This window comes from Meleagris gallopavo, chromosome 17 (assembly GCF_000146605.3).
Source record: "Meleagris gallopavo isolate NT-WF06-2002-E0010 breed Aviagen turkey brand Nicholas breeding stock chromosome 17, Turkey_5.1, whole genome shotgun sequence".
Lineage (NCBI taxonomy): Eukaryota > Metazoa > Chordata > Aves > Galliformes > Phasianidae > Meleagris > Meleagris gallopavo.
Window position 1 is genome coordinate 11,948,070 of NC_015027.2, and position 7,444 is coordinate 11,955,513.

The window sequence follows — 7,444 nt, forward strand, 5'->3', positions numbered from 1 at the left end:
AAGGAGAAGAATCAACGGAAAAAAAACCAGAGTGAACCTGCTGGCTTCCCCAGACTATGCGGCACCACTGGTCATTTCTGTAGGCTATAGGGATTGTCAGAGTAAGCTGTAAGGACAGGTGTAAATCTGTCCTGTCATTCCACCCTTCCAGCATCTTCTCACCTGAAGGGCTACCATTTATTGCAGAGAGCAAGCAAATAAACACAGCCATTGCTTTGACTCAGAGAGGGGCATGAAAAGACGCCGAAAAACCTCCATTCTCTGCTTCCCCCTCGGAGCAGGGCTTTTACAGCCAGCCTGAAAGCACCCCGCTCCAACTGTTTGTCAAAGCAAAGCAAATAAGGGCTGTTTGTGGCTCAGACCAAAATCCACTTGTTAGCAGTTTGATTTTTAACTGTCATTCCCAGCAGAAAGGGCCGGAGGGCAGGAGGAGCTGCTGATCTGCCAGGGCTCAGCAGCTTCCAGCATGGGGACATCTAAGAAGAAGTGGGTGTCAGGGGAGTCACAACCCCTGGACATGGTTTTTCTGCAGGCAGGTCCCTCAGCTCAGCTCATTCTCCCCTTCCTTTGCCAATCGTGCTGGGGATTTTTGTCTTCCAATCTGGAGCGAGGCTTTCTGTCCCACTTTAAGAAGCTATCCTCAGCATCAATCTCCCCGTGGTTTTCATTAAGGAGGGGATGGCGTGTTTCACATCAAAAACAACTTTAATCTCGACTGAGTTCTGAAAGCTAAAGGTTTGCAGTTTTCTTCGGCCACCTTTGATTATTACTTCTTCTGTTTCCCAACTCAATATTATAGATCTTCCCTCCTGGCTGAGGTCCTTAATGGCCCAGTCCGGCCCCACTCCCCCAAGTACCCATTCTGTGGATGTAGCAAACTCTAATTAATTATAACTTATCTCATGACTTGTCAGCATCACATGTTTGATCCTGTTTAGAAACCATATTCCCAGGGGACGGAAAGACTCGGGAGTAGGTTGATGCTACTCAACAGTGATTTAATGGACGCATTAATGCCGAGACAGATAACTGTGTAGCCATGTTAAGTAATACATCAAGAATCTTTCCAAAGAGGCAACTTCACAGGTCACTGCAGAACTGCTAACTGATATTAACCCGCTTTGCATTGTACTGCGCATACGGGCGCTGGGAGTTCACACACTTTCTATTGTTGTTGGGGGGGGGGGAGGTTGTTTCTTTTTCTTTTTATTTTCCCCAAGCAACCTCTTCCCATTCCCCCCTCGAAGCGCCGGAGATATTAGACGCCTAATGACAATGTTTCACACGCGGGGGTGGGGTGAGGAGGACAGCAGGCTTGTTAACGGGGTTGATTTTAAGCCCGCCCAATTACCGGCCCGGGGCGGGCTGCCCGGCCGGCCGTGGGGCTGCCCTGGGTGTCTCCGGCCCCGCGGGTGGCTCCGGCCCGACAGCAGAGCCTCGGGAAGGCGGCGGATCTCCGGGGCACGGCGTGAATGCGTTCCGCTCTCTTCCCCACCAAAAAGCTGCGGGGACGAGAAGCGGAGGGTTTGTCGGTCCCATCCGTCCTCTCGGTTGTCTCAGCACCAATTGTAAGCTGGGAGGTCCAGCCGGGGGGAGTTCCCGTGGGATGAGGGCTCCCCCTCTCTGCTCCCCGGCAACGCTCCGGGGACTGGGGGGATGCGCGGCCGGAGGGAAGGGGTGCCGGGGGTACTTTCGGCTCAGTGCTCGAGGTGCTTCCCCCGTAAAGCATCCACCTCGGCGGCCGAGGGAAGCTGCTCCCGGCTGTCCCGTTCCTTTCAATCTCTTTTTGTTTTTTTTCCCATTCTTTCCCCTTCCTGCCAACCGAGAACCTTCGGAGCAGGCTGCGGAGGGCGGGCGGCTGCTTGGGAATTCACCTTGCTGAGAGCGAAGGGAAACTCCCCGTCTGCCTCCTTCCAGCGGAGCTGACAGCCCGGCAGGGCCCCGCTAACCCCCACCCGGGGAGGCACCGACTGGCAGAACGCGGCCGTTCAGCAGCCGCCGCCAGCCCTCCCCGTCCAAGAATGCGGAGCCCGGCTCCTGCGGGGCGGGGGTCAACCCGAGGAGGCAACCGAGCTTTTAGCTACGAGCACGGGGGAGGCTGCGGGGGGGGCTCTTGGCCTCCCAGCTCGGAGCGCGGCCTCCCCCCACCGGGCTAGGGTCGGTTTCTTTGCATTTGGGTCCTGGACCCAAATCTCCCGGCCGGAGCGTGTGAGGAAGGAGGTGGGCTTCGCGCAGGTTGCGAGGGGCTGGTGGTGTGCCACCGCTGATTACACGCTCTCCCCTAAAGATGGTATCCGACATGAGATAATGAGGCTCCGTGACCGGCCCCAGGTTCCCTTTAAGTTTTCCCATGGACTCGAGCTGTCGCCAGTTCACAAAACGGCAGTGTAAGACAGCACCACGCTACTCAGATCCAATTTACGGCGCACAAAAGCTGATCCCCAAATCCCCACTAACAAACCGGGACCCGCAGACAATTCCGATAATGTTTAGTTTTTATTCATTTCTCGACTAATTAACTGGAATCCCCACCCTCCCCACCCCCACCCCGCCCCCCTTAACAGTGCCCAATTAATCCGCAATGTATGTCAAAGGTCTGGAACCCACTGTAAACTGCTGAACCTTTGCAAAGATTTGTGTGTCTCTATATTGATCTGATTAGGAGCGGGGTGCTTTTCCCTCGCTGTTACTGAGTTCAAAATCATAAAAAAATAAGGCTTTCCTTTTTCCACCTTTTTTAAAAAGCCTCGCCTTCCCGATCTCTAATAGGATTTCTCCAAGTCGTCTCCAAACATCTCTTTGGTGTTCGTGAAATGCCTCGCTTCTTCTCTCTCTCTCTCTTTTTTTTTTTCCTTAGGGACTCCAAAGGGAATCAAGTGAAATGAAGTGATCTGCGAGACAGGCGGTGAGCGCGCGGTGGAGGGGATTTAGAGCAAATCTGAATTCGCTGTGAAATGTCCCGAGCCGGAAAACAAACAGCACCGGGGTGGAGTGGGTGGGTACAGAAGGGGCTCAGCCTTCGGGGGGGTTCCTGAGGCCGCCGGGTGCGGGGCGATGGTCGCCGATCGGGGATGGCTCCGCGCTCCGCTCCGACGCTGGGGCCGGGCACCTCGTTTCTAATCTTCGGAGGGAGCGAATATAAAAGAGGAATTTATTAGCTTTCAGGCCATCCGAGGAATAAACATTGATTTTATTGACCTAATTATGGGCCAAATGACTCCTTCCATCGATCACGTAAAATACTTCATTTGGAGAAAAATAGGCGCGGGCGCCCGGAGGCGGGGAGAGCGGGTGGATGTGCTGCGAAAGGGAAAGAAAAGCAAAAGCTAGAAAATGTATGGAAAGGTTTTAATGCAGTTAACGTGCCCATCGCGCTGCAGAGCGAGCCCTGTCTCCCAGACGTTGCAGTGCGGATGTTTTGCAAACTTAAAGCTTTTATGTCGAATTCCAATCCGGCCAGTCAATTTGGCTAAAATAGCATTAAACAAATGGACAGCGGTTTATTTATATTCCGCCCACTGTATTTTATAGACAGAGAAGAGATATTTGAAATGTATTTTACAAGCACAAGACAACACGTCGTTTCGGACCGAGAGCAGCGATTTCTCGTAATTAGAGTAGACTCAACACTAATAAAGCAGCAAACAGGCTTTTCTCTGGGCTTAAACTCTGCTACTGTCCTTTGCGCTTTCCTCCGGGCTGGGTTTGCAGATTCGTTAACGAGGGAGGGTGCGCACCTGAAGGTACCTGTCCAGGGCTCTGGGCTGCTTCCCTGCTCTTGCCAGGGCGGGCAGCGCTCATGGAAAGCGAGTTTTTAATTTTTTCTTGCTGGCCGGTGACAGCGAGACCTGCCTTTGGATTTATTTGCTTGAGAATTGGCGGGAGGGTGGACGCTGTATTTAGGGGGAGGGGGCGGCGCAGGACGAGACGCAGTTTTGGCAGGATGTTTGCTCCCTTCTTATGTCACCTGAGATATTACTTCTCACCCACCTCCCTCCAGCCCTAAGTTCAAGGGGCTCCGCCTGATACTTTCAGCACAGCTGTTCCACAAAGCTCGATCTTTCCCTTTCCAGCTTTTAAACCCTGCTTCGCGTTTCTCTCTCCCTAGCGCGTTATTACTCCCTCGAGACGAACTGCGGAGCTCAGGGGTTTCCTCGCTACTCTATGCAGCAGAGCCTGACGGCCAAACTCCTATTGCCTGCAGCCGAACTCCCTGAGTCCCTCGGTCCCGTAACTTGGTGCTAAAACGCCGGGGCCGGGCCGGTGCTGCACCGTGCCCGCACCAACCTGTGCTACCCCGACAGCACTTGGGAGGGCCCGGGGCCACCCGCAGGTGAACGCGGTTCCCGCAGGTGACAGCGGGCGGTGGCTGCGCCATCCGGTGGCCGCAGCTCCGAGAAGCCCCCGGGCAGCCCCCGGCACCCGCTTCCATCAGCTCGGTTCTGCCGGGCGCGCTCCCTCCTCCTGCAGATAGGGCTTTATGCAGAACATCTGGAAGGGAAGGCGAAATAAACGACAACGCTTTTACACCACTTCCTACTTAACTTTTCTTTTTATGTGGCTGCTCTGGATTTTCCGACGCTTTGTACCGCTCCAATCTTATTTGGATGTTTGTACATGTAATACTCTGCCCACTTCAGCTCTTTGGGACGGGCTTTTCTTCTTTTTTCTTCCTTCCACCCCCCCCTTTCGACCCCCTTTCACATCTCAGTGCGCGCGGTCTTTCGCAATCCGCTCTGCTCACTTCGCAGCCGGGGATGGACGGTCAGGGGCTGTGCGAGCTGTGCCTCCCGTAACGTGCCCCGGGGCAGGGCGAGCGGCTCCGACAGCGGTGGGCAGCAACCGTGCCCGTGCTTTGCGGGAGGTGAGCTGCCCGCACGGCGCTCCCACCGATTCGCTCCCAAAGCCACCCTGCCACCCTGTCGGCCTCTTGCCTCCACCGAACAGGATTTTTCCCTGACCTCGGATCGAGACAATTGTCCTAATGGTATTTAAAGAAAGCGTGGGTTAAGCGTATGTGAATGCTTTCTCCGTTATTTAAACTGGAACTTCCAAAGCGAGCGTGTCCAGTCTCGCTAACAAGGCAGGAACTGTTAGGGTCCGCTCCCACGGCCCCCGAGCTTCGTAAACCCGAACGCTCTCGGCGAACTGGGAAACATACTCCCAGCTGCATTTGAGCTCCCAGATCCCTCTAAGTCCGGCATCAAAGTTGTGAGAAAGCAATTCTTCCAAGCGGGAACGCGGTGATGCCCACTGTCTCCGCGTGCTGTCCCACCCCACCTCCCTTGTCACCGCAACACTTTACACCGCCGCCGCTTTCCGAGACCGGAGCTATTGTATTTTCCTTTTAGTCCCTGCCTTTACGGAAGCGTCTGCAGCAACAGGTGAGCTGAGGGGAGGATGTTCGGGGCCGGGGGCTGCAGGCACAGAGCCGCCCGAGTGCGCACCGAGTGATGTGAGGAGCCCGGCGAGGGGCGAGTGGGGCCCGGAACGAGAAGCAGCCCCTTCCCCCCTCCTCCCTGCGGGATCCAGCGGGGGGAAGGATCCGCTCCGGGATGAGGAGCGAGAGTTGCACAAATATTGTTTACACCTGCGACACGAAGCTGGCTGCTCTCGGCTTTAATTGGAAATCTTTTCCTTATGCCCCAACTCTCGGATCATCTGGGTTTGATAAGTGTTCACAACGCCCCCGCTGCTCCGAAGAAACGCCGGTGTAGGAGTCGGCTGCGCCCGTGTTTCTGGATCCCGGCAGAACACACAACGGCGGGAGAGCGTGGCCTGCGACGTGCTGCGGGTCCGGGGAGGGTGGGGCGACGGGGGAGCTATCAGGTAGGGGCTGCAAAGCACACGTATGTCCGCACACACCTACAGGAAAGCGAGGAGCAAACGCGAGATCGAAAGCAGAGCCTCTCTTTCCTGCAGCCAAGTGTGCCATTAAAAGCAAATCATTCCAAGTAGTTTTAAACTATAAAAGCATGAGATCTTTCCCCTTCTGATATTTTTATTTTATTTTATTTTGGAAGGGGGTACAGATCCCGTCTCCCCCTCTCGGGTGACCTCGAAGGACCCATTTATTCACTTTTCCCATTGTGTGAGCATTTGCACTTTCCGGAAATCAATCTAAAGTTTGTTCAAAATTCTAAACTAAAATAAAACGGCACTGTAAAAACCTCCCACGCCCTAAGGACGGAGAAGAGCCCTTTTATAAAAAACGTTCCCAGCTCGTTCTGCTCCCCACGGAGACCGCCTCTGGAGAGTTTCGCTGGGTCCCATCCCTGTGTCTGCAGAGAAATGAGCTTTTGCCTGACGTGCAGAAGGGACTGGACTGCCGGCGGGACTGTCCGAAGTCCCGAAGGCAGCGAGGTGATGGAATCGGGCTGCTGGCCCCAGGGATTCGTCCTCTGGCAGCACTGAGAGCTGGAAAGAGATGGGGGAGCATGAGAGGACTTTCCTCGCCCAGAATCACCTTTTGGAGCGCCGCTGGGACGCAGCCCGCAGCTCCTTCTCCCTCCCTCCCCTGCACGTCGGATGTCACCTTTAGGCTGGCCGCGGTGACCAAGTTGTACGGGGAAATTCTCTGCCATCTCAAATTTTCCCAGGGCCGGGCTGGCGAATTTCGGTGCCTTTCGCAGCCCCCTGATGGATGCGCTGAGGCTTCGGGCAGATACCTGGGGTCAGACAGAGGAGGAAAAACTGTTTCCAAGTGCCCCCAAAGCCCCTCGGTTGGGCACTGAAAATAAATGGAGCTCTTCCCTCCCCCCCTATAAAAATCGGCAGGTTTTACAATTGTTTTGTGTGCGTGTGTGTTTTCGGTGCCGAGAAGTTTGCGCTCTTAATGTCACTCGAGAGGGAACAAGTGACACGCAGTGACACTGCGGCGGTGTCACCCCCAGGGTCCCCTGCGAGAGCAGTCACCCGCAGCCGCTCATCTCGGAGCTTCTCCGTCCGTCAGGAGACGAGAGGGGTTAAACAAAATGGGAAAACAAAAAAAGGGAAAATGAGGAGCGGAGATAGACGGCGAGAAGAGCGGCTCTTGGGGCCGTCGCACGGCGATCACCGCGGGGAGCGAGCCCTGCCCGGCCGGGGGAATTGGCTGGGGCACGGCGGCAGCTCGGCTTTGGTGACAAACGTGGCGTGCAGACAGGACGTGCCCGATGCCTCCCCTCGTCTGTCATTTATCTCCTGCCGGGGGGCGTGCGTGGGGGTTGGAGGGGGGTTAGAGCTCTCTTTAATTGAAACCTAGTAAGGAAAATAGTAATGGATACCAGGCTCCGATTGAGAATACGTGTCCGCGGCTACATGATGAGTGTTAGTTCAGCAGACTTTAAGAAGCCAATTCTTCTTCTCTGTCATTTCTCTATTGACAGTAGCCCCTATTAGATTTACCATGTCCTTTTGCAACAGCTGGTTCTCCCCCCCCTCCTTTCTCCCCCGGGCCGAGGTA